This window comes from Lissotriton helveticus, chromosome 1_1, assembly GCF_964261635.1.
Source record: "Lissotriton helveticus chromosome 1_1, aLisHel1.1, whole genome shotgun sequence".
Taxonomy (NCBI): domain Eukaryota; kingdom Metazoa; phylum Chordata; class Amphibia; order Caudata; family Salamandridae; genus Lissotriton; species Lissotriton helveticus.
This window is the reverse complement of record NC_136057.1, coordinates 1,799,251,629-1,799,278,634: the sequence shown is the minus strand read 5'-3', so window position 1 is coordinate 1,799,278,634 and position 27,006 is coordinate 1,799,251,629.

Below are 27,006 nucleotides of genomic sequence, written 5' to 3'. Positions count from 1 at the left end.
CAGCATAGTGGCGAACCACCCAACTGCTGCACAATTATTATAATTATACTACACACGCCCCTTGCAGGGCGTGACTAGGCAAACCCCCGGCTGCACAGGCCCACAACCGCCCGAAGGACTACTGGGGCGCCGACACGAGTTCCTGCACCTCCCATGAGGTGACAGGTTAGGCTCTGGCACCCCTATGTGCCCGCTGAAGTACAGTGTTTGCACCTCTCTTCTTCCGGATCGCCCAGTAACTCCGCCTGCAACGAAAAAGGAACACATTAAAGCTCCCCCTGGGGCCCCCCTCAAGCAGACACTCTGGGTTCGAGGAAGGGCGGGGAAAGAGTGTCCCGACGTTGTCGCGCGACGTCCGGAGCGGCAAAGAGGCCTCCAAAATGGTGCACTGGGGTCATATACCCCCTGAGGCTCCTCCTAGCCGCCCCGGACGTGCGTCAACGGCCCGCCTGCCTCCTACTGGGCGATTCCTGCCCAGGCGAGGAGTGCCTGGCCACAATGTGGGCGGGGGCAGCCCTCCGTGACTAGGAGCCCGCCCTCCTGATGGCCACGCGTGGCCTCGGGCAAGCGCATAGTCACATCAGGGCCACAGAAACCCCCGCCCCCGTGATGCCCAAACCCGCAAAGAACACACAGACACAAGTGTTAAGTTTGGGAAAAATTTGCTGCAGGTTTATTACATACAACATATGTAATGATGGTGGGTTATCTTACGGATGATCCAAGGGCAGGCCGCATTCTCGACACCTGCCCGCCTGTTGAGCCAATCAGCATAGTGGCGAACCACCCAACTGCTGCACAATTATTATAATTATACTACACACGCCCCTTGCAGGGCGTGACTAGGCAAACCCCCGGCTGCACAGGCCCACAACCGCCCGAAGGACTACTGGGGCGCCGACACGAGTTCCTGCACCTCCCATGAGGTGACAGGTTAGGCTCTGGCACCCCTATGTGCCCGCTGAAGTACAGTGTTTGCACCTCTCTTCTTCCGGATCGCCCAGTAACTCCGCCACAGCCCGTGCGGTGGTACCCGCCGCCGCACGGGCCCCCCACCACTGCTACTACACATTACCTGCAACCTTTGCTCACAAGTGCTTCTTTAAGGTCTAGGAGGAACAGGTCTAATCCCACAGGCGTGAGGTGAACACCATCCGCCTCAAAGTAACCCTTGACTTTGTCCTGAATCATCTTGTGTTTGATGAAGCCCAGGCCCCTCCGTTGGGTGAATCTTTTCATGGCACTGTTGACTCTTTTCCTGGACCTTTCAATTCCCTCACTAGACTTAGCACCCCGCCAGATTCGCCTTGGGACAATTTCTGACCACCAAATCTCACACTCGCGCATGAGCCCGCAGATGACCCCCAGGTCCGCTTTCATTTTTTGCAGCAAAGTAGATCTCCCCAAATTGGTCAGGTCATTGCCCCCCAGATGAATTACCAAATGCTGAGGAGGAGGCCCCGCCGAGGCAAGGGCTTCCTGTAACCTGTGCAGCAAGCTGTTCCATCGCATCCCAGGAAAGCCCAGCCACACACATTCCAAGCTCTTGAAGCCCCGGGACCAGTTCCGAATTGCTGCCCACCGTCCCAACCTGGTGACTGTGGAGTGCCCCAAGACCCACACTCTTGACCCTGTCAAGAAAAGACGCAATATGTTCAAGACTGTTTATTGAATAAATTGAACACAACAGCAAAATTGGGCAAAAACCTCCAAATGGAGCACAGCAAGCAAATATACAAGAACATGGACCTGGCAGGATACCCTGTTCAAGGGCGTATGTAACGTTTATAGCAGGGGGACTCCCAACGCCCTACCAATTGCACCTTGTCTGGCTGCAAGCCAGCTTTGAAGGCTGATGTTGCCGCTCCTATACGGAAGGAATGACTGGAGAACCTTTTACCCTGCTTCAACAAACCCGCCCGATCCAGGCAAGCTAACATAATTTTATCCATCTGGTATTTGGTCAGGGGGCTGAGATCCAGGTGGATGAAGAGGTAACCCAGTACCGCAGGACGGTGCGCCAGGTAGGATTGTAAGGCGGACACCGGGCAGAAGCGGGGATCACCGAGGGGGGCCAACCGGATGACCGACCCTTTGCCAGCCTGATCAGTCTTGGACCGTCTGAGTGTGATAGTCAGTCCTTCCGAGAGGCAAATGTCCGCCACCCCAAGGGCGTCCCCAGACTGGTCTGCCTTGGAGCGTGCAACTAACTCACTGCTCCTGAATGCCCCAAAAAATGCCAAAACGAAGGCCGTAGAAAAAAGGGAAGCCTCGTAGTGAGAGCGCACCACCGACTGTAGGACCCCCAACATGGCCTGCAACGTGGGGAACTCAATAGGGGACCTGTTATCAGGAGTCTTAGGTTCTTCCCGCACCCAGCCTTTCAGAGCTGCCCTGATTGCGAAGGACTTAGCTGGATCACCCTCCCCGGACAACCTAGCTTCGTGGCTGATGGCTGCCAGGTGACCACAGACCCAGGAGTGTGATTTGTTCTGTTTCTTGGCCCAGACTACGAAGGCCCGAACTCTATCTTCCAGTGGAAGGGCCACCACACCTAATTCAGCAGTAGCTTTGAGGAAAGTGGCACGGTGGCAAGCATAACGCTTCCTTGTTCCTGGCGCTAAAGACTTCTCGCCTAACTCTCTCAGTTCCTGTTCCACTGCAAGATGCGCCAAAGTCCTGGTGCGAAGGGGGTCATCTCCTTTCTCGCCTGTGGGCAGGCCGCCCGGAAACGGTCCCACTGCAAACGAGAAAGAGCGTCAGCCGCTACATTTTTGACCCCTGAAATGTGCCTAGCCCTAAATTCCACATTGCAGCGCAGGCACCTGCTGGGCAGTTCTCGAAGTAAGCACAGAACAAGGGGGCAACTAGCTGTTAGACCATTGATGGCTTGGACCACCGCCATATTGTCCGACCAGAACAGGACCTTCCTGTTGGACAAATTGGCTGCCCAGAGATGCAAGGAGACCACAATAGGGAAGAGTTCAAGGACCGTTATGTTGGAAGTGATCCCCCGCTTGCGCCAGGCATTAGGCCATTCCTACGCGCACCACAGCTCCCCAAGAATTGCCCCGAAACCCTCCCGCCCAGAGGCTTCGGTGAACATACTGATTTCGGGACTCTCCACCCATGGGGACCTCCAAATAACCGTCCCGTTGAAGTCTGACAGAAATTCATCCCACATCAATAAGTCTTTCTTTAGGCCTGAAGACAGTTTTACAAAGTGGTGGCGTTTAGTGACTTTAGCAGTGGCCCTAGCTAACCGCCTAGCAAACACGCGACCCACTGGAATGACTCTAGCCGCAAAATTCAGTTTGCCTAGGAGACTTTGTATGACCCCTAGCGGTGCTTTGTCCCTTCCCAGCAAATCTTGAATGTCCTGTTTCAGCCCCTGAACCTTCTCGGCCGGGAGTCGAGACACACCTGTAAGTGTGTCCAACTCTATGCCCAGGAAAGTCAAGACCTGTGCCGGACCCTCAGTCTTGCCCGGCACCAAAGGCACCCCCAGGTGGCTAGCCAAGTCAATGAAGCAGTTCAAACCTTCCTGACACTCCTGCGTGCCCTCCCTTCCAATGAAAAGGAAGTCATCGAGGTAATGGGACACCGCCGTGACACCGTACTTCGCGGAGAGGGCCCATTGTATGAAAGTGCTGAAAGCCTCAAAGAAAGCGCATGATATGGCGCACCCCATTGGCATGCACTTGTCAACATAGTACTCCCCCTTCCACTTGAAGCCCAGCAGATGCTGACTGTCCGGGTGTACAGGCAATAAACGGAATGCTGCCTCAATGTCCGCCTTTGCAAGCCAGGCCCCCTCCCCCGCTCTCCTCACTAGGTCAATAGCCATGTCCAGGGAACAGTAGGAGACAGAACAGGCCCCCTCTGGTATCCAAGAGTTCACAGAATTGCCCTCTGGGAAGGAAAGATTGTGAATTAACCTGAAAGCCCCCGGCTCCTTCTTGGGGACCACACCCAGCGGGGACACCACAAAATCAGGCAGAGGGGGGGACATGAATGGGCCCCCCACCCTCCCCAAAGACACTTCCTTGCAGATTTTCTGGTCTACGATCTCAGGGAGTTCCCTAACAGACTTCTGATTCTCTGCCTCTCTGCTGACCCTGGGACCCTGGTAAGGGATCCTGAAACCCTCTAGAAAACCTACAGTCAAAACATTCCTGTCTTTCTCATTGGGGTAGGACCGCAGCAAGGCCAGCAAGTTCGGGATGATGACAGGAGACGGGCCCTTAGCATGAAGGCGGGTGGGGTCTCCGCCGGGGACAACTGAAGCAATGTGATCAGAGTGGGCATGCAGGGGAGGATGCTGGGGTAGTGGCAACGTGGGAGGAGGGTCGCTAAGCGGCAGGACTCTGTAAGGGGGCTTATTTGTCCTTGCCAGAGGCGCCAGTTGCAGCCTCACGTTTGTCACAATTTGATCCTGGATGGGCCGCCCCACATTTACTGCAGGAGTGTGCAAACCTGCATGCCTTACCCCAGGTGCAATTACCGGCGTTAAACAATCTGCATGTTGCATTGAAGCCCTTCTTGTAGACCTGTCTATTGAACCCCCCTCCACCTCTGTCCCCTCGAAAGGACTGTCTGAAGTTACCTTTTTTTCTCCGAAGACCCTTTACTTGTTTCCGCCTTAGCTTGGGGACTGGCCTTGGCCACAGCTTCGGATTTTCCCTTCCCCATATGCTGCATCCAGAGTCTCACTTCTACCTGGTCCCAGTCCAGCTCTGGACACACTGACATTTTCTTGCGAAATTCGCAGTCATACAAGTACCACCCCATGCCTGTAGAAGATTCTGCTTCGTCAGTAATGACACTGGCGTATTGGAACAAACCCTGTGCCTGTTCTGGGAAACGCTCTGTGATAACTGCAGCCAGAATTGAGAAAGCCTGTCTCCAGTTCTTGATCGTTTTCTCAGGCCAAGCCTGGAAACAAGCTTTCTTTTCCTCATCCTTAGAACCCATTTTCCTAATGTCAACACCATAGGCCCCCACCATCAGGAGAGAAAAGATGTCTATAAATTCCCGGCGCCAAATGCCATCCTTCGCTGCTTGTGGTATCTGCCAAGCGAGGGAGCATTTGCCAGACAATAAGGGAGCCATGGTCATCAGTACTGCTGGTGGCGTGGGGGCCGCTCCCGGGACAGGCGTCGGAACCACTGGGAGCGCAGGTACCGCTAAGGGCGCAGGCGACAAAGGGGGCGCAACAGGGGCAATTGTAGAAACAGGCGCGAGCGCGGGGGCTGCTACGTGCGCTGGGGAAGATTGGAGTAACACTTGAGCAGGGGTAGGAGTGGTAGCGGAGGAAGGTAGCACCACATCCGTCTGGGAAGCCACTTTAACCAGGAGGCCAGCAGGCGCTGCACAGCTGTCCCCACCTGGGACAGGGGACCCACCCCACACACGAGCAACCGCTGCCTCCTCCGTCAAAGGGAGGGGGACAACAACCGCAGGCTCCACCACCCGGGGGATCACCGGAGGCGTAAGCCTCGAAGGAGTGGCAAGCAAACCCGCTCTAACCTCGGACATAAAAACAGCTAGGGTATCCGTGAGCTTACCCAAATCCTCCCGGGTGGCAAATTCCACAGCTGCAGCCACCGGGCGAGGGGATGGGGGGGCTAGCCCGAAGCACCGCTGGGGGGGAGGCTGGTGCGTGCACAGTAACATTTTTCACGGGTTCAGCCGCCCTGGTCTTGGGGGGGGGGCTCCGCTGGGAAATCTTTCACCGTCGGTTTCCTCGCACGCTTGGGCCTCACTGTGCCAGAATCCTCCACAATGTCTATTTCTGGGGCACTGAGTGCGGGGGCAACCCCAGGGTTTTTGGGGGGGTTGGCCGACAAAAGTTCACTGGCCCACGCCACCCCATTGGCCTTGATCATGTCCAATAGCGCCTTCATCTGGGCATCCTGGGAGGGACCTATCCCTGAGTCATCAACCAGGGAGGTCTGCGTGAAAAGCGGCGGGGACCCCTGCCCGTCCATGATATCTTTTGGCTCTTCCCCTGAAAGAAAAATTACCGTGAGCCAAAGACCAAAACTGAACGATGAGCATACAGTACAGGCCACCTACACGTGATCATGGGCAGACCCCACAATAGACACGGTGATATCTGCTGGGAAGAAGCCTACTACAAGAAACATTGTGGGAATAACTGGCTGTGCACTTTCACAAACGACTGAACTTACAGCAATCATAAGAGATGATACACGAGTAGGCGACATTAAAAAGACCGTGCCTTATATTGTGAAAAGGGTTGTAACTCTGCCACTAGCGGCCATACAGAGCTCCCTCGAGAACATTCCCGCGCTGCTTCACCAGTATACATACCTCCCCGACAGGGGGTGTTGAAGTAGCTCAAATCCGCGCGGCGCCGGGCGTGCGCAACAGGCAAATGATGCGAACGCAGTCTGAAAACGGGGAAAAGGTACAATTAAATTGATGCCACATATGCTACTCCCACTGTGTGGGGCCCACAGCAGCGAAAATGAATGGCACAATAAGAATGAGGTGTTGGCAGCAACCCTCATTCTAGCCGGATAAACCGTTACACGTACCCGCGCCACACACCCCAAACAGGTGCGCAAGTGGCTCAGTGGTTAGAGGCGGCAGACCCGGAAGCTGAGATCAGCCGTGGACCAGGGTTCGATTCCCCGCCTCGGCGGGTCTCGGGCTCAAAAATTCCACGGACTCGACAATTCTCGCTCCGGTGCCTACTCGACTCACGGGGTCACACTCTGCGACTCTGGGCAATAGCTTGCTTAATCTCCACTACGGCCCCTCGCGGCGGGATGCCTGGCTTTCACCTTGTGAATACCCTGCCGGGGTATCTCTCACAGGGGAATACCAGGACGGGTTCCCAAAGCAAGCGCCTTGAGACCCCTGGGTGAAACGTGCGCTATATAAATCGAAATACATTTACATTTACATTTATGTTGTGAAGGAGGCGCGAGGACAGCTACCAATATGGCTACCCTGAACCCGGCCCCCGCCAGAGTAAAACCTAGCCCTTACAGCACACACGTCCACTACCTGAACCAACCCCCGCCTAACAGAAACGTACCTCACGAAGTAGCAGAAGCAGCGAGGACAACGTGTCACCGGGAGTGAGATAGGAGGGGATGCGAGTACGGCCTGTAATTGGAGAAAAGACACAGTCATCAACTCAACCCCCACCGCTGCCTCATCAACGAGGGCCTGGAGCAAGTCTTAATGGCCCTGTAGCCGACCCGCACGACCAGCTACCTCACTATCCGACTCCGGCTGCTACATAGAACACAGTGCAAATTATCACACAGAAATGTTGAACACGGAGGCAACGACATGGAAAAGCAGCATAGCCCTGACTCGACCTGCTGCAGGGCAAACCCGATCGTGCCATAGAGCCCGTCCTTCACCCAGCCAGGAGGGGCCAGCGCCTAGAGGATCCCACTGCGCTTGCACTCAAGTAAGGCCCAGATATTAAAAACCCCTGGAGCCTCGCAGAGCAACTTGGCAAACGCAGGCGAAACCCGGCATGGCGCCGTGGCGCTATGAAGGAAGGGGTTTTCAGAAAGCTGGGAAACATCAGCGGCGGAAAGACATAGCAGCAGGCCATGTGCACCACAAAACAATGCATCCTTGAATCCTGTGCCCCGGCATGCCACCATGACATGGCAGCACACCCAAGGCCTGCCCCTTAAAATGGCGGCACCCCCACCACGTGGCAGCGCCCGGAAAGCCTTCGGCTTCAAGGAAAATGCTCGGGGGCCACCGCGCTACACAAGCCAAAACAAATGACACAATAAGGATACTGTAACCCAACCCAAGCATACCGCCCGCCACATTTGAACATGCCCGCAATGGAGATGGTGAACATGCTTAGCACAGCAACAATTACACAAGCGTTGTACCTCATTGAAATACACAAGGCAAGACATGACCAGATGCACTCCTAAAACGTGCATATTCCACCTAGTAATACTGCCCTTCAAATATAGAGAACACGGAGGGAAGCGTTAGACCTCGTTTCGATTTACAAAGCATGACATGTAAGATAGCGTGTAAGCCCACACATGAACTACAACCCCCAACATGATGAGCAATGCATGAGCGGTCACAAGTATGCCGGGGGCATTGCTGGAATAGAAGAACATTCAAGATGGCTAACCAACCAAAACTGCACTATCACGAAAGCACTGCAGTAAATAAAACATTTCGCATAACATTCCACATACACGTCATTTTGAGCGCGCGGCAACATGATCGATGACCCCATCAACAGAATTCTAAACAATGAAACAACGATGCACGAGGCGAATGCCGAAGTGGGGGTCCCGCATACGGGCTCGCAAGAGAAAGGCTGGTGGGAGCAGAGACATAGACGTAATCACATCGACCCTGCCCGGCCCCGAGTGAAGGAATACCACAAATCGTCCACACAGGGCCCTGGCCGAGACAGTATAATGTGCGCCTTGGTCAAAATAAACATTTTACCCCCTCGTTCGAACGGGGCACACAACACACGGGCAGCACCAGTGACCGTATGAGGCTAACAAATTGTCCGCACCAAAATAGGGAAGGGCGCGGTACGGAGAATACCTTATTGCCGTGAAGCGACCGAAGGGACACGAACTCCCATGTGCAGCCCCATTGCCACGTGGGCAAACGGCATAGCCCGCACCCCGCAGGAAGGGGCGGGGGGACACGTTAATCTTGCCGCATTTCGACCGAAAGGGACACCAACCCACGGGCAACCACAGCGTGGGCTAACAGTATCGCCGCACCCCGAAGGAAGGGCGCGGGGGGGGGGGGAATAAATCTTTCCCGCATTGTGACCCCCACCTCCACAGCGGCCCGACGCTAAGCGAGCCGCCTAGCCAAAACTCAACCTTCCAGAGAGGGAGTAGGCGGAGGGGGGGCTAGGCCCATAGGCCTCACTCACCGTAAGAGTCTCCCGGCGAAAGAGTGTCCCGACGTTGTCGCGCGACGTCCGGAGCGGCAAAGAGGCCTCCAAAATGGTGCACTGGGGCCATATACCCCCTGAGGCTCCTCCTAGCCGCCCCGGACGTGTGTCAACGGCCCGCCTGCCTCCTACTGGGCGATTCCTGCCCAGGCGAGGAGTGGCTGGCCACAATGTGGGCGGGGGCAGCCCTCCGTGACTAGGAGCCCGCCCTCCTGATGGCCACGCGTGGCCTCGGGTAAGCGCATTCCCTGGTGGTGGGTGGGATCCGGTTAGTTCCACCCCTCTCGTACCCGCACCGCCCTTCGGGCGGCCTGAGCTGGCCGGGCTGTCTTCTGCCGAGTGTTGATGAAGTAGGAAACTTACTGGTGCCCGGGGTAGCCTTCTTTAGGTCCGTGCATTGTTCCTTCTGCCTAGTTATTGGGTTGTGTCCAGAAGTCACGCTCCCACCCACGTTGGGGGTCGAGAGGGGCCGGCCGGGCTATTTATCGACGAGCCGTTGAAGCTGGGGAATTCTAGCTTGGCCTCATATGATTTTGCTTAGCTGGTGATTGGGGCGGTCTGGACACGGCGTGTGGCTCTCGGGGGCACTGAACACGAGGATACGTTGCTGGGGCAGTCGCGTTGCTCGGCTACTCTGTTGTGCTGCTACTGTGCCTCTTTAGCTAGCTCGCGCTGTGGTGGCATCGGGGGCATATTTATGCACTGAACAGTCTCAGCCACTAAGAACTAGTCTACCACAACCTCAGGGGCTCGGTGGTGCTATGGTTAGCGCGTTGGTCTTCTAGGCTGGCTGCGAAGGCACATAGGTTGTGGGTTCGGGTCCCACCAGAGTCGTTTCCATACTTTTTCGGCGTGCTTACTACGGTCTTTCGTTGTGTTTTTCAATGGGGAAAACGTACTTGCCAGGCAATAGAGGTTTGCTTTGCAGGATTGAGGATTGATTTTACCTGCGCCTCGAGTCACTTTTGTTTACGTGCTGCAAATGTACGGTCTCGTCAGATGTTGACTTGAAAAGCCAAGTCACTTAATGGCGCCTGGTAGAGGCCATTTTGGCGACCAGGGTAGCTTTAGGTTGCTGCATACGTGGGCGTGGGTGCAGGGTAGCGGACATCTTGGCGACCAGTGCAGCCTCTGGTTACTGACCACGTGGTCAAGGCGGCGGGTTGGGCCATTTTGGCACCAGTGCATCTTCCTGCCTATGGGGACACGGGCGCCAGGGTGGCCACCTTGCCTCCATTATGTCAGAGGGGTACCGTGCGCATGCCATGACGCTTCGGGGGTTTTCTTTTGGAGGATGTTGAGCTCGGGGTTTTAGTCTGGCACTGGGTGTTGTTGAGGGCCTGTTAGGCTTGTTTCAGCATAGGCGGCATAAGTGTACTGCGCACGTATGTATCTGGGTTTGCGCACATGTGTAACGGCGCCTGAGTGTTGCCATCTCGGCTGGGCACATGTGTTAAGGCGCTCGGGTGCGGCCAGCTCGGCTGCCCACGCGTCTAATGGCGTCCGTGTGCGGCCATTTTGGCTGAACATTGTGTAAAATGGCGCCCGGGGACAGCCATATTGGCTGTCCATGTGCATTATTGGTGCCCGGGTGCGACCATCTTGGCTTCTCTTCCTTTTCTGTGCGGGGGCGATTATCCGGGAGACTTCTGTATTTTTAGCTCACACTTGTCTTGTGGCCCACTTTTTTATAGTGTTGATAGACTTGAAGTGGTACCTCGGTGGTCACTTACTTTGTATGAGGCGGGCCCGCTTGCGGAACGTGTGGCCGTCCTCCGGGTCACTACACTTTGAGTCAGGTGGACTCTGTCTTTGTGCCGCGCACAACTCAGACAACAACAGGTGCGGAGAGGGTCTCTTCCGCTTTCAATTTCCTTTGCCATACTGTGGTTACCGGGTGTGCAGGTTTCGCACCGTTCAGTTTCGTACGTCTTATGACGCGTACCTTGGTAAGGCGTTGGAGGTCTAGGGGTTCCGGTGAGCGTGTGGGCATGGTAGTTTTGGGTCCCCCCCTTTTCTGATGAGGGCTCTGTGTGGGAGTCGGTTACACTGGTCGTGGGGCTGGGGCCTTGGATGTCCGCGAGCCTGTTTGCCTGGGAGTTCGTTTTATGGCAGAAGAAATAGCACGGTGACGGTATAGGCGCCGGTGTGGCAAGGCATCTCTATCTTGGGAGAGAATTTGGGAGCCTCAAGTGACATAGTTGTCTAGCGGTAGGCTCCGACATGTTTTACGCTACCTATGACCCAGTACGGAAGTAGCGAGTCATGAAGGACGTGGTGTTTTCTTCGAGGCTCCTCTTGCCTGGAGTCCACTTCCACACAGCATTCCCTGGTACCGGCCATTTATCATTGTTTCCTCTAGGCTGCGCGCTGAGGTTCCGCTGCCAGGTGCTTGCTGTTGCAGCGCAGCACATTGGGTTCCTGTAGAGAGCGGAGCTCTGGTCTTCAGAGATTATGGCGTGAGGTATGCGAGGACAGGGGTGTCAGGGCATGCCCCGCGGGCCCCCTGTTTATGTATTCGGCCAGGAACTTTCTCGTGGACTAGTCCAGTCCTGGGAGTTTCAGGCAGTTCTCGAGCGGGGTCGCGCTCTGCCCAAACGTTACCAGAGCTATAGGTTAGGAAGCTCTCTCTATCTCCAGTACTACAGTGCGGCTCGTATAGTACAGCTAGGTCTGCATCGCACAGCTCCTGGTCTGTGCTAAGTGTCTTGGCCATTACCAGAATGAGTAGTTCCTCTCTCAGGGGACGAACGTGCCAGCTGTTCTTTGTTTTTGTATTCTCCTACTCGCAGGTATAGCGGGATTTCGTTTTGGAACGGCTGACCACGGTCCAGCTCTTATGCCTTTCCGGGTGTCAATAGTGCCACGGCTAGACCGCGAGTGAGGGGGTATTACGTTTGGACCAGTTTACCAGGAATTTCTTCAGACTTGTTTCTGATTGGCTACACACGCGTTTAGCGCAGTGCGCCTTCCAGGTGGGGTCGCTCGGCATGCAGTCCAGCTGAGATACACCGACAGCTTTAGAAGTACCTGGGTACTTTCGGCCCGTCTAACCCATCGCTTAGTCGCACGAAGCAAGGTGACATACGGGGACAGGGATCTCTTGCAGTTTTGCTGTGCTCCACATGATGAATAGTGTCGTGAGTAATGCTACGCGGACGAAGCACAAGCAGGGGTAGTGACCGCATTCCCCGGCAGTAAGCCTTACACAGGTTCCTTTTCTTTACCTAGTTGGGGCGCTTTTGTGCAAGTACAGGAAGCAACCTCGTATCTAGAGGTAGCCATCGGTGTGTTACTTCTCGGTAAGGTGTGGCAGAAGTTGGGCAGTGCTTGCATCCCCTGTGACTAAGCTTAGCATTTGAGCCATGGTCCTGTTACCAAGTCGCTTCCCTGCACTTTTGCCTCTGGCACTGTAGTTTCACTATCGTTTGCCCCGCCCAACTCCTTCGACAGTGTATTTGAATTATCAGTTCTCGTAACTGACTGTCAGGCTTGGGCTGGTAGACAGGGGGCAGTTGCCCCAGTCTCTTCGTAACAATATCTTAAGGTTACAGGAAGGGGCGTGAAGTGGACACATGGGTGGACACCTGAACTATCAAGAGGGATATTGGTCATAGCACACTAGGGGGGGGGGGGTCAGTGAGCTAGGGTCTGGGACCCCCAGCCTCTCCACAGGAGTCTTTTCCGTCCCTAGTGTCGGCGCGGCGCGCGCAGGTTAAGCCCCTTAGAAGTAATCATGATCAGTAAACTGGTGTATGTGAGCAGAGCAGGTAGTTCCTGGGCAATATTGGGATGTCTTCTTCAATAACGACTTAGGAGTCTGGGCACTTGGTTTATTTACTAGGCACCAGGTGGGGTGTCCTCTTGGTACGCAGTGGTTACACCCCTTAGAAGTAATCATGATCAGTAAACTGGTGTATGTGAGCAGAGCAGGTAGTTCCTGGGCAATATTGGGATGTCTTCTTCAATAACGACTTAGGAGTCTGGGCACTTGGTTTATTTACTAGGCACCAGGTGGGGTGTCCTCTTGGTACGCAGTGGCAGAGTGTGCATATCTTGCATATATATAAATATTTTATTGCTTTCGACCGGATGCACCAGGAAGCCCACAACGTTGGCAGGGTAAAAGCTTTCGCGGTTAGTGTTATGGGGCACGCTTTACTAACATGATGTAAAGGTAGTTACATGTATTTTGTGACAATCTGTCTCATGCACATGTTCTAGCAGGCAACGCTCATGCCTCCTCTTGATGGGGATCGTGGGAGTGCTTACGTTGTTAAGTGCAGCTAGTAATACTGTGTTAATAATTTGAATCTGTTCTATTCAGCTATTATTGAATTCCTGTAACTAGCTGGGCAACATTGTACCTGGACACACAATTTTATTATATTTTGATGGCATGTCATCCACCCGGGTCCCACAAGGGCGGAGGGGCCCTCACGATTTTCCCTGCTTATTTGTGGCGGGGCGCACACTTGTCATACTGGTAACCTTTTACCCTGTAGGTTAGTCAAGCATGGACTCCCGGAGGTGCGGCTATCGCCTGCCACTGTTTTGCAGATACACGTTATCAGTGCTCGATTGAGCAGGGTGGTTGTTTCTGGTCCGCGGCAACGTCCCCCATTTGTTTTCCTCAGCACTGCTGCCTTTCAGTGAGGACCGCTCTACGCCACGGAGTAAGTTAAGTTTAGTGGTGACTTTGCCTGTGGATTTATTGGTTTGTTTTATTTCTCGTGCACAGAGTAAGTTGGACACTTATTTGCACGTTTCACCCAGTTGGGGTTGTGTCTTAGCAGGTAGGCCTGCAATTGTTTTGAATGGGTTTTACTGTAGGGCCCAGAGGGGGCAGGTAATAACAGTCTTTGTACAAACTGCAGGGGAAGAACATATGTCACTCTTTGTGCTCTGTACCATGGAAATGTCACACATAGCGGTTGATCCCTGGTACCTCTGATAAAGGGTGGCTAGTTCGTGGTTGACTTTGCAAGGAAGCTTTATTGTGGGCCTTTATCTTGTGCAACTAAGCAGCATTGACTGGCACTTTGACTCCCATAGTAGCGTATTTACGTCATTGTTTCACACAGGCACACGTTTAGCTTGGGAATCTCTGGCATAATGCAGCCTTATCCTTGGCCTTTTAGAGTCTCTTGTTAGTCATTGGTGTATTTACTGAGTTGGGTCTTACTCAGCTTCATGTTCGATTGCTGGCACGAAAGTGTTATTCTGGTCCTTTTATGTCGCTCATAGTGCACTAGACTGATGGAAATGTCACATCTAGCAGTTACACCTTGGTGGCTATGGATGGGGATGATTTTTTCTTGTTTGGCTGCAAGAAAGCTATTACGGTGGCTTAGTTCTCTTATGCACCATCTAGCATTGTTTCTAATATGAGACGGCCTTGTTGTATGTTAGCGCTCCTTTTCTACGGAAGGATAGGGAGGCGTTGTCTTAGCGGCCAATCCCCAAGCATTTCTCAGCACTCTTGCCTGTGCAAGTTGGGTAGCCCATGTAGGCGATTGCTTTAGCTGTCTTTGGAGTAGGGTCCGCAAGGGACAGGAATTTCCTCAGCCTATGTCCCTCATCAGGGGTTGACTCGCAGGGAGGGCCCTTGACTAGGTGCTTGGGTAGGCTTTTCACCCAGACAGCATTGATTTAGTTGTTATTCAGGTAAGATAGTCGGGACTCCTTTGGCAGTGGTCACTTACCAGGTAGTAAGAGGAGGAAGTTTTAGTTCCCTGATTTCCACAAGATGCATATACTGTTGTATAGGCTGCTTGTTAAGCTTCATAGGGTACAACTTAGGCCAGGCACAGGGGGACGTCTTGGCATGTGTCTACCACGAAGGGATCCCTACTCAGTGTTATAAGGGATTTTGCCTGCGCAGATATCTAACTGGCCTCATACGCTTGTTGGAGAGGCTTGCGACCAGTGGTGGGCTGCTCAACTAATGTATTATGTGATGGGGGCAGGCATGGACAAAGAGTTGATCCTCGGGATCTGCCTTGTCAGTCATTTTGACTCTATGGCGTTCCCACTGCCGATGTTGGGTCAAGTTGCATTCTGGTAGTTCTCCCGCCTACCGGGCTGGTACTCTGGGACACCCGTGCTTTGGGTGTTTTGGACTGAGGTGCGTGTAACGGATTTTACACTTTCTCAGACTGGTTCCCGCGGATACTCCTACCCACAATTGGGGAACCTGGTGACACTCTATCTTTATTCGACTCCACCCCGGTGTATATAAAAGGGTCTCATGTGGTTAGCAGGGTCCAGGTTCCTGTGACCAGGCGCTTGTTCAGTAAGCAGCATAGGTTGACCCGTTACAAAGCCTCGCAGTGTATCATGATCAGGACTCTGCGCGCTCCATCCCCCTTATGCTGGCCGTGACACCTTGTTCATGCACCTAGGTCCTTCACTAGGGATTGCGCTGGTCACTGCAGTGTTCTATGGCACTGGATTGAACGACCACAACGATTGTACGGTGGGTTTCGCCACCAGTGGGGGACGGGCAATTTTCAGCGGTCAGACATGTCTCCATCTCTATAGGCAAGGCGCTAGTCAGGGGAGGCACGGGAGCCAACACGCAGGCGGTCCTGTGCTGTGTATATTTAAAGGGGCAGAGACACAAAACTTGGTAGCCCGACACCGTTCCGGTGGAAGTATCAAGGCTCACACAGGTGGTTAGCAGGGACCGGGATTCTGTGTCCGGTCTTAGGGTCAGCAAGCAGGGTAGACCGCACCAGTTGGCCCTTCATGGAGGTTTTCAGTACCATCCACAGGCAGCACACCTCTTTCCCTCCACCTTGTTGTGACACCATGCTGCGTCACCGGGGAGCTACGGAGAACTATTGTTTATTGTCTGGGCTCTGGGGCTAGCATGCACCATAGAGGTAGAGCACAGGGGGAATTGGCCACACGTTGGTAACAGGTGAGCTCTGTGGTCCGATTTCTTATTCCGAGCTCCCGTGGCTTGAAGCCCTGTCTGGGACAGTGTGGCAGTTTGCTCGCATGCGGTGTGCTGCGCCATGCGTAAATATTTGGAGCAGAGTTTTGGCCTTTTTACATGTGTGCTACAAGTCAAACTCCATTGGAGTTGCTGGACTCTTGGGTCAGCGGTCCACGTTGGCATGGACCTGTTTTTTCCGAATAAGGAAGAGACCCTAGTTATAGCAAGTAAGGAACAGCTAGGATGAATGCCGGCCTTGGTGGGGGGCCCTGGCTGCGACGGTCGCCACACCCAGGGCTGTGGCGGAGTTACAGGGCGATCCAGAGGCGGAAAGGTACCCGGGAGTACCCTCTTCAGGAGCACAAAGGATGCTGAGGCCTATTATCCCCAGGAAGTCTGTGCGGTGGACCCTGGGGGTACGACGGCGCCCCGCTATCCTACGGGCGGTTGGAAACCTGTACAACCGGGGGTTGCTTGAACGCTCCACCCCTCGTAGGGGGGGGGCGTGAGCAAGAGGGTGGACCAATGGTTCACCGGAATTGGGAGGGGCTATCTCCTCCCATTACCGCTAAACAACGATTGGCTAAGGCCATGTTGCAAATTGGCCCATCAGGTGGTAGGTCGCGAGGGGCGGCTTGCCTTTTGGATCGCCTGTAAGATAACCCACCATGTTGGCATGTGTATATGCTAATAAACCTGCAGCTACTTTTCTCCAACAAAAAAGTTGTCTTGTCTGGTTATTTCTGCGTCATGCATGTTACGGGGAGCGGGCTGGTGAGTGGGCCGATATGGGCACTATGCAGGCCGACCGACATGTCCCCGCAGGGGACACAAGTAAGAGGGCGGCCACCGTAGTGCCACAAGATGGCACACGGGGCAGCCCAGCTCTTTAGCTCTTTGGGACCCTGGAGGGTCCTCCCGCGCGTCACTTCCTTCTGGGGGTGGGCGGGGGAGAGTATATATTCCTCCCCCGCCCACCGAGCGGCCTCTTTGTCCGCTGTCCCCTCACCCTAATGCCGTTTCCCTCCCATCCGCATACCCGGCGTTTTCAGGGTGGTGAGGGGGAAATGTTTCTAATCTTCTCTTATTTGTGTTGCAGGCGGAGTTACAGGGCGATCCAAAGGCGGAAAGGTACCCGGGAGTACCCTCTTCAGGAGCACAAAGGATGCTGAGGCCTATTATCCCCAGGAAGTCTGTGCGGTGGACCCTGGGGGTACGACGGCGCCCCGCTATCCTACGGGCGGTTGGAAACCTGTACAACCAGGGGTTGCTTGAACGCTCCGCCCCTCGTAGGGGGGGGGCGTGAGCAAGAGGGTGGACCAATGGTTCACCGGAATTGGGAGGGGCTATCTCCTCCCATTACCGCTAAGCAACGATTGGCTAAGGCCATGTTGCAAATTGGCCCATCAGGTGGTAGGTCGCGAGGGGCGGCTTGCCTTTTGGATCGCCTGTAAGATAACCCACCATGTTGGCATGTGTAAATGCTAATAAACCTGCAGCTACTTTTCTCCAACAAAAAAGTTGTCTTGTCTGGTTATTTCTGCGTCATGCATGTTACGGGGAGCGGGCTGGTGAGTGGGCCGATATTGGCACTATGAGTTTGTTCATTTCTCCTCATTGTCTTTTGAGGATTCTTCTTTCTGTTTTCAAAGTCTTAATATCTACTGGAACACAACTGGTATTCCGTTAGTGTCCTGAGAGTGAGTTGTGGACGAATATCTTTTGGGCAAAGGTCACCTAGAAACTGAAGTAGAATGGTTGGACTTTCTTGATGTATTTGATTAATAATGGATCATACAGCTGTGGTTGGAGATAGGTAATGTCAATGTTCTTTCAGGATCTGACAGGTTTCTTGTTCTACAGTGAGGGAGTTGTAGAAGAAGCAGTGAAAGGGTTGAGGTCTACATGGACTTTGTGGTGGTCGCGCCACATGATTGGCTGTTTATAAGTAATCAGATCATTTTAATGGACTTCTCAGCTCTTGTATTGTTGACATACTCTTTTCTGTAATGACTTTAGTTAATCACAAACTCCTAACTGGCTGGTAAGCTATTTTGTTGTCGCGGTGAAGGGCTCTGGCAGGGTGAAGAGAGGGAGAAGTGTGGCGCAGCGGTCCGAGCGGCTGACTCCAGAGCACGGGGCTCACGGTTCGTCCCCGGCAGCAGCTCAGCATCATGTGACTCTGGGCAATAGCTCGAGTAATATCCCCGACGAACCCCCAGCGCCTGGATACCCTTAGGGTTGATAAGTTTGCTCGTTACAAATGTGGAATCAAATTATTATAAGATTCCATTGTTCTTTCATTGATTGGGTGGCAGGGCTGATGATGGTCAGCTATTGAGGATGGAGTGTTTAGTGGAAGGAAGGGCTGAGAGGAGAGGGCCGAAGTGTAGACTGACAGGGTAGGCTCCCTTTTGGCTCCAGGAAAAAGAGAAGTGACTTGGTGGGTGGACATAGAGCTGTTGAAGGATGTAAAATGTCAGTAGGTGAGTTAAGAAGGGAAGGGCAAAGAGAGGCAAAGAGGGTGGGAAAATGGGTCTGAGGAGCAAGGAAAAGGAGAGGATGGGTTGGTGGACAATGAGGGGAAGTCAAGGCTGAAAAAAGGTTTGAAGGGGAGGCTCTTCAGTGGCAGGGGTATGGGCTGCGTGATGTAAAGGCAGAGATGGGTGAGGCGCTGATTGGTTGTTTGGGAAGAGATGTGTGAGAGGTAGGTGGGAAGAATAAGCCAGAAGGAGTTGAGAGGGTGATAGGATAGATTAGTAGCAGACGAGATAGGGAAGGTGGAGTGGGGCAAAGGCCTGGTTTGTAGGGTTCGATGAAGGATGGGAGGCCGGAGGTAGGGCGAAGGTGGAGTGAAGGAAATGAGTAGTGAGTGAGGAAAAGAGGGTTGGGGAGGGGAGGAAAGGGAGTGACAAAGATACAAAATGAGGTGATTAGCAGAGAAATGGAGGAATGAGGGGGATGTAAGAATTGAGAAAGGCTAGAGTGGACAGGAATGGACCTCTCTGGGAAGCAGAACGCATGCAGCAATGTTGATAGGATTGGCCTTGCTATCTGCAGAGGCATTATCGGCCAGTATGCACATAAGGAAGGCAGTCAATGGGAAAGTAGAGGATGTTCAGGACCCCACAGGTACTAGCAGTCTTCGGGGCGCCAGGCAGGAGACTCCCCCTCCCAAACACCAATCATTTGGAGTTGCTGGGGTCTACCCAGGCGCGACAGATGTGCGACCCACTGGTCGCACATCTGGACGCATCTTATCAAAGCCACAAAATGATCAAGCAACTGTGGGGTCAAACTAGAGTGTTGGGCTCTTGCATGACCAAAGGCATACATTGAATCAGCCAATAGCTCTGTGAGTGTCGGAATATGCAGTTAGAAAACCACATTCAAATTCAATATGTTCCCTGGTTTGAAATTGTGGCACAGTATGTTCCCCTGTAGTTGACGATGTAGGATTGAGTGCACTAATAGGGTTAGAAATAGGACACAATAGTTTCAGGTACACCTGCCCCTGCACCAGGAATCACGCAATGTCTAGGTACTCACCCAAGGAGGCCCTAGCATGGCATGTGTACGCACCTCGTGGATGGGTGGGAGGTGTGTGTGTGTGTGTGTGTGTAATAACTCCAGAGAGCTCACCAGGATTGTGTATGAGTGCATACTCACTCAACATATGTCCCCAGTGCCATGCATGAGTGATTGTACTCACATTCAAAGCCGGACTACACTATCCATATGTGATTGCCCCAACCCAAGGAAGGTCTCCATCACAGAGTGTGTGTGTCCACTCATCCCTACTAAGCGTGCTGGCAGACTGTGTGAGTTAGTACATACTTTATGGCACTCCCTATCGTTGTGTGTTTCAGAGTCATCTTAAGGAATGTTGGGCGTGGTCAAGACATGCTTTGGAGTCTCACGCACAGAACAGCTTTCAATTTATTATTGTTATTACCCATTTGCAAGTACATGGCTGTCCTGGGGGCGGCGCATTCAGTATAATGCTGAGCATTCTCCTTGTTTGCGCAGGGCGCACCTTTAGAAAGGTGCGCCGGACGCAGAGAAGCATAATTTCTGCATTGTGTAAGAAAGTCACAGATAGCTAAAAAAGTGCCCCACGTTTGCAAATTAAGGCAGTTTGGAACTTGTAAACACTCGCTATATATGTGTTTTGCAAAGTATGGGAGACTAAATGCATTTGTGGTTGCTGCAGGCAATGCTTTGGTAATATCAAGGAAATCCGCTGTTAAAAAAATGCCCACCCCAAACCATAAAACAGGCACTTCCAATATAAAACAATATGGAACTATACATTCATCTTTCAGAAACTGAGGTGGATGAAAACATCCGAAAACTCAAGCTATCAGCATCCAGCAGTCAAACAGAATTTTGTGTTTTTCAACAATACTTTATGTGGAATTCCATGTCTAACTACTAGCCTGTTCCTCCCATTGTGGCAAAAACACAATGAGGGTGACTTGGTGGATGCTGAGTGGACTATTGCATAATATTATGAAGGCATATGCACACGTTACTTTAATTCCCAGTTTTTTGTAATCACAAATAATTTCTCATTTACAACTGGCACTCTAGCTGGGACAATGGAATCAAAGCCCTGCTCTGAGGATTTCCACTCCATTGAGTGAAATCTGATGATAGTCCCCATAACTCTCTTCCCCTGCCTTGTCCCTCCTTTACTCTTTCAGTGTGTATACTTCTTTGGCTAGAGAGCCAACTCCAACTCTGCTGAGTTACAGAAATGAGAGGGGAAGGGAGATGGGAAAAGGATACAGAGGTAAAGACAATGGTATAGCGAGAGAGGCGAGGTAAAGGGAAAACAGATGTAGAGGCACAGATGAGGTAGAGAGAGATGTAACATAAGAAGAGAAAGATGAAGTAACCAAAAAGAAAAAGAGAGACTGTAGCATCCACCAGCAAATAATGTAGTTAACAAGAGAAGAAGGGTATAACTTCATTTATTCCAACCCCGGCCAGGTATCTTTACACAGCGGCTCTCCCAGCAGAAAATACATCCCCACATTCTCAATTCCTGCTACATACACAATATTCTAGAGCATAGAACCCAAAGTCAGGTTCTACAATTAACCCCTTACATACAACGCTAAATACAACTACTACAATCCTACAGAGACATTAAACGTTATAAAGCTAATAGCAATATGTGTGGGATTGCCACCTCAGAAAGATCTGTGTGTTTTTGCTGTTATGATGAGGCAAGGTGTAGTGTCTTCCAGGTTTCCAGATGGGGCTCCCCTGGGTAGAGTAGCAAGTACTGTACTTCCGGACACAAACTCAAATCGTTCCTGCCACCAACAAAGTAGCTGCCATGGGTTGTTTTGGGAGAGGGGGTGGGGTTACTCACTTGAGTCAACAGGCCTTTATGGTACCCTTGCCTACAGACATAATGGACTTTGCAGGGCTTCTGGTCTCACATCCAGAGATGCTTTCATGTGCCTCACACTTTCCCCATACTCTTCAATGCCCTATGTAGGGGTATGAAGCGTGATAGAAATGTGGCTCCAGGCACCTGTATATGGGCAGTCACCAGTGGGATCATAGCACATTTTTCTTTGTTGGGTACAAGGCCATCACTGCATCTACACAGAGAGGGATGCAGAGGGACAGAAGTGTCACAATAACATCGCTTTCATTGCATTGTTAGCCTTCCTACATTGTGCAATCTACTATTGTGGGCCTTCAAGGGCGGGTAAGGAAGCAAAGGTTTGACAGTTTTATATGTCCTATGAAAAAAGTATTAGTTTTAGATAATAATTTGGTTTTATTGCCTGTGGACTTTTGTTTGAATATATTCAGGAACCTAAGGCCTGAGGTATAAACAGGCCAGTCGCAAATACTGGTTTAAAACTGCACACCAACCTTTTGCGATCTGTCTGTAATGTTTGTTTATGTATTAGTAGGTAAAACCATCAGTTGCTGGGGGTCACAGACCGACTTTCCTAATAAATATTAACAAGGCGGATTGAATTTTCTATCAAAATCTCATTGGCTACAAATGTATGGATGGTGGCCTGCAAGGAACAGCAGACCACAATCTCTGCATTTGCACATTTCTTTTTATAAGAGCCTCTGTCCCGTAAAGGATTTGGTGCTGCTTTATAGAAAAAAGAATCCTTTTGGGAACACACTGTCTGGGCCACTGCCTACTCTCCAAAGGAGGACCAATCCAAATCCCAAAGGGGAAACTGTCCAAAGCTTCCCCTTTCTTAATGTGTTACTGTTGGAAACGGGGTAGCGTGGTGCGGAGCGGGCAGGCTAAACTCGAAGGCATTGTGTAAAGCATCTGCGCAGCACACTCACAGGCGACACACTAGGCACACTACAAAAGAGACTCCACACCAGGTTATGTGAAAACAGCATATGTATTATGCAAAACACATTAGAATACCATCACAGTCGTGAACGTTGTGCCAACTGGCAGCAGGTGGCCATATACAGGGGAACTATTTACAGGGCAGGGCCAATCGGGCCGCTGCCAGAACCATCACTAAGTACCATGAATAAATGTACAGTCCATCAGCAACAAGGGTGTGATGGCCAGTATCTACTGGTACAATCATGCACTGTGCAACGTCACGTTTGCATAAATCCCTATAGCATGGGTCAAAAGCACATTAGGTCATGAGTCACAGCAACATTAGGCATAACCACATTAGATCAGGCGTGAATCTAGAACGTATTAGCAACTCATTAGGCATAAAATATATTATGTGCTCTCCTTAGGCCTAAGACCCATTAGGCATAAAACTAGCCGTGTGGGCAGCAGGAGAAAAACATTAAGCATCAAAACCTCATTAGCATAAATACATTAGGCATCCTCCTGAGCATAGCTCACATCATGCATAACATTAGGCATACTTCCTTAGCATAACAATAGGCAGGGAAACAGTAGGCATAAAGACCCTTAGGCTTTGAAACACATTACGCCTTTTAACAGCATGCGTCACAGGGGCATAAACACATGAGGCTCCACCTGTGGCATAAAAGCATTATCATCAGCTTACCTGCCTTAATCATAAATCATACTGGGGCATAAAGTACACCAGCATTATAGGGCCCACCTTGGTAGGCAAAGCATAAAGAATACCCCCTTAAAATAAACTGAGGCCTATATCAGGCTAGGCATAGGGTAAAAATATCATTGCATGATATGAGGCATGAAAACATATTGTGCATTCGCAGTAGTATAAGCCTACTCGATATAATCACATGAGGTCAAGCACCATCCGTAGGTAGGAAAACACAGTAGATCAAGCATCCGGTGAAACCATCATTGCAGGAATACTCTAAGCATGGAAATGCATTAGGCCTTCGGTCAGAAGGGCGAACCTTATGCATGCACAACCGTTGCAATGATTGCCACCAATAACCGGAAGTACTGTCTCTCACGTGGGCAGTACTGGGGCACCCAAGACAGTTCTCCACTGTATAAGATTAGGTTCTGCTGGCAAGCTTGGGGTCCCTTCTGGGACTCCGGAGTCAAGAATTAATGTTGCCCACAACATTGCAAGTGCCCACTACCTGGTGGGGCAGTAGTGAAGACTCACATCCACACGGGTCCCATCAATGCGTCCAAATGAGTCGTCCCCCCCCCGGGACTCCTAAAGACCAAGGTGCCACTACGTTGCAGCTGTGGAACCTAGTACGCCACTCATGGTGCTCGAAGAGCTCCACTGGGACTCGACAGACAGAGTGCCCACCGTTGCAGCTGCCCGCCCTCTCATGCGGTGCAGCTGTGTAGCAGGTGAAGATGGGGCACCACTACCCATGTAGGAGCCCCACCCTGGGGCTCTGAGGCCGGAAAATGCTCAAAACATTGCCGCTGGGAGGGCAGACTCATGGGCGGCTCTCACTGAGCCTCGGGGGCCTTAGGCACAGACAATGTGCCTCGGCCGTCCCCCGAACGTCCCAGAACTCAGCCCCACTCACCGGCAGTCCGGGGCCTCCACTCTCCTCCTCGGGTTTCTCTCCAGCCCTCAGGACTTCTTCCGGATGGCCGCTGCTTCGGGCGGGCTCTCCTCCACTTCTGGGGAGCCCCGCCTTTATGGAGCGAAGTCTCCGTCGACGTTGGCCAGCGCGGGGGAGGGTCCCGCTTGGCTCCTTTCAGCTCCGGGCTCCCTGTCCCCGATGACGTTTTCCGGTTGCCAGGAAATGGCCAGCATCACTCCTAGCACGGCTCCCCTCTGACGTCAACGGGGGAGCCCGCGCGGTGCTTCAGGACACCCGGGCCGGCGGCGGTGAATTTTCTTTTGGTGGTGACACGTGGGGTGGGCTCCGGCTTTCAGTTAGAAGCAGACGCGAGATGGGCACCCGCCTTCTTTATAATACCACCACACAATTGCAGAGAACGCAGGGTGGGCATCCGCACCCGGCTGCAGATGTGCGGGGTAGGCTCCCGCTGTATGTTTAAGCACAGAGGGGGGATCCACACGCCGGAGGTCCCCTTGGCGGTCATACAGCAGCAGGGTAGCTTCACGCTGTATTTCTCAAACCAGCATCTCTCCCTGGCAATTCACATATAGCGCTCACGAGGCGCTAGGCGGCAGGCAAGTTCTTGGGGGCTTGGATAGCGCTGCTGCCCTCCCAAGGCGCTAGGCAGTTCAGGCTAGACTATTCCCATGAGGCACAGGGTCAAGTCTGATTTGCATATGGCCATGTCTGAACTGGGGTGGCTTGGTGAGCAAAATAATGATGGATTAAACCCAGATCTGTGACTGGGGTGAATGTTTTGCCATTGTGCAACATTCCGTCCATCATCTTGTGTGTTTTGCTATTCACCCTATGTGGGAAGGGTATCCCCAGACGTGGGTCCCTTGCTCACTAGGCCACTGGAGTCAAGCTATCCTGGCTGAAGACAGCTGATAGCCAGAAACTGGTCCTAGGATGCTGGATTCCGGTCCAGGAAAGACATGGCTTGGCAGTTCGGGCTGGACAGTTCCCATGAGGCACAGGGTCAAGTCTGATTTGCATATGACCATGTCTGAACTGGGGTGGCTTGGTGAGCAAAATAATGATGGATTAAACCCAGATCTGTGACTGGGGGTGAATGTTTTGCCATTGTGCAACATTCCGTCCATCATCTTGTGTGTTTTGTATTTCTCAAACCAGCAGCTCTCCCTGGCAATTTACATATAGCGCTCACGAGGTGCTAGGCGGCAGGCAAGTTCTTGGGGGCTTGGATAGTGCTGCTGCCCTCCCAAGGCGCTAGGCAGCAGGAAGAGCCCAGTCACTCCAATTATAGCAACCACGAGGTGCTAGGGGAACATGCAGGAGGGTTCCCTCACCAGACGTCAGTTGCAGGATCCACGCTTCTCCTCTCTTTGGGGATGGAGACATAGCACTATGACAGCACTGCACTACAGGCGTCAGCTCCTCCTCTGGCAATCAGGAAAGTAGGGCCTCCCAGGCGCTAGGGAGTTGGCGAGGACCCAGAGTCTCACATAAGGAAGTAGTGCCCACACTCTTCAACTCTTTGGAATACAGACAGTCAAAGTATAGCGCTCATGAGGCGCTAGGGCAGCAGAGCAGGCTGGCCAGACTGGGCAAGATCAGCATACAGTGGGCACTCATCAGTACAGGACAGCAGCTCCTAGAAGCAGTCATCTCCCATAAAGTGGCACTCCTCCTGACATAGCAGTCTTCATTCCAGCAAAGGCTCTCACTGGCCCTATGGACAGCAGAGGGGTACAGATGGGCTCAGGGGCCAACACACATGCCCTTGCGACTGTACCTCCTGGCAGAGTGTTCCCTCCCGATCAAAGTCCACGCACAGTCTGAGCATAGGATGCCCAGTCCGCCCTATATATAACCCCTCACCCCACCTACCAGAAAGAGCTAGAACCTTCCAGAAGGCTCCTGGCAGTTCCAGTCCCAACTGTCACTGTGGGGGAGGTGTAGGACACCCTGTCACTTCGAACACTAGACCGCCAACCCACCGTAGGCAGGCGGCACAAAGCACACAGCAATGGCGTCCATTTTACCACCCTCTTTGATATTTGGTAACTTTTAATGTTTTGCACACTCGATTGTAGTCACAAACCATTGATACATTACATTGCAATTAGAAGAGGACACACCTTCCATGACCCCTCCTAATGTCAATGCAGAATGAGCTGGTAAACCTGTTTTGCAATTCATATGGGCTTTCCAAATCGCAAAAGGGGTTTCGTACATGGAAAATGCCATTTTGGGGTCACAAACCCTGTGGTTTTGCGCATCACAAAATTCTTTCATACATCACGTCAATAGAGATTTCCCTTTGGTGTTTATTTAAACCTATCAGAGTCTTGGAATTCTGCTTTGCCCTGTTCATGCCAGTGCTTTCCTGTGGCTGTATTTAGTGGTTCAGGGTTGTTGGAACATGATGCCTGTGGTAACTGTAGAGTTTTTGTGATTTGTTAAACACTCAGTGGTTTGCTCTCAGTGGTTAGGGGTGAACAGGGCCAAACATGGAACCAAAACCAGCCTGGCAAAAAAATTATTTTCAACCTCCTGTGGACCATGCGAGGGACTGTAAAGAATGAGCCGGACCCTGTCCAGTAAGCTCTGGGGCAGGAGGGCCCCCAAACACAATTTTATTTTTAAAGAGGGTTAAACAGTGGATATTACAGCATACATTATTGAAATATAGCAGCTACACACTCTGAGGGCTGGATCATGGCACCTATCCAGCTATAAAAGCAGCCCACTGGAAAAATGCCACACTATGCATGTGCCAGCTCTGCCGTGGTCCGGGGGACCATTCACGATGGAGAGGGGGTATCCACCAGGAGCGGTGGGTATTGCCTGTGCCAGGGTTGGACTAGCACGCCAGAATCCTTAATGTTGATAAGCAAACATTCTTCTTCGAATTTCCAGTCCGGTGAGGAGATTGTGGGCAGATGTTTCCATGAGGCAGCTAGAGGTAGGGTTGCTGGACTTCCCACTAGGAAGGGGTGATGACATTATAAATCCTTCCTTTGCAAAATGCATGTGCAAGTCAAGCCCCCTCACACTGCTCTTAAGGTATAAACCACCGTTGCTACAAGTCAGCGTCGTAGAGTCGGAGTGAGACAGAAAATAGACTCAGACTCAA